The sequence below is a fragment of the Halyomorpha halys genome, unplaced genomic scaffold, assembly GCF_000696795.3.
Source record: "Halyomorpha halys isolate HHAL.00 unplaced genomic scaffold, Hhal_1.1 Scaffold431.1, whole genome shotgun sequence".
Lineage (NCBI taxonomy): Eukaryota > Metazoa > Arthropoda > Insecta > Hemiptera > Pentatomidae > Halyomorpha > Halyomorpha halys.
This window is the reverse complement of record NW_027108145.1, coordinates 210,870-211,460: the sequence shown is the minus strand read 5'-3', so window position 1 is coordinate 211,460 and position 591 is coordinate 210,870.

Sequence of the window (591 nt, the reverse complement as noted above, 5' to 3'; positions counted from 1 at the left end):
TTTTTTTGCACTTTGTATTTTATTCCATGTTCCAAAAGTTTTTACTGCACAAATATATGATATTTAATATTACGAAAACGTTTGAAAATAATATTGCTTAAATGTGCATTTTGAGACAATTTTATTTATACATTTATTTTAATTTTTTAATCATGACAAAGAAGAAATATTCAACCCAGAAGAAAAAAAAATAATTTTATCTATTCTTAAATTTTAAGCTTTTACGTTTCATGTTCCGTATAGTCAAAAATATTTAATTTAAAAAAAAAAAACCTCTATTCGCAGTATGCAGTATCACACATTGAGTTTTTTTGCACTTTGTATTTTATTCCATGTTCCAAAAGTTTTTACTGCACACATATATGATATTTAATATTACGAAAACGTTTGAAAATAATATTACTTAAATGTGCATTTTGAGGCAATTTTATTTATACATTTATTTTAATTTTTTAATTATGACAAAGAAGAAATATTCATTCCAGACTAAAAAAAAAAATAATTCCTATCTATTTTTAAATTTTAAGCTTTTACGTTTCATGTTCAGTATAGTCGAAAATATTTAATTTAAAAAGAAAAACCTCTATTCGC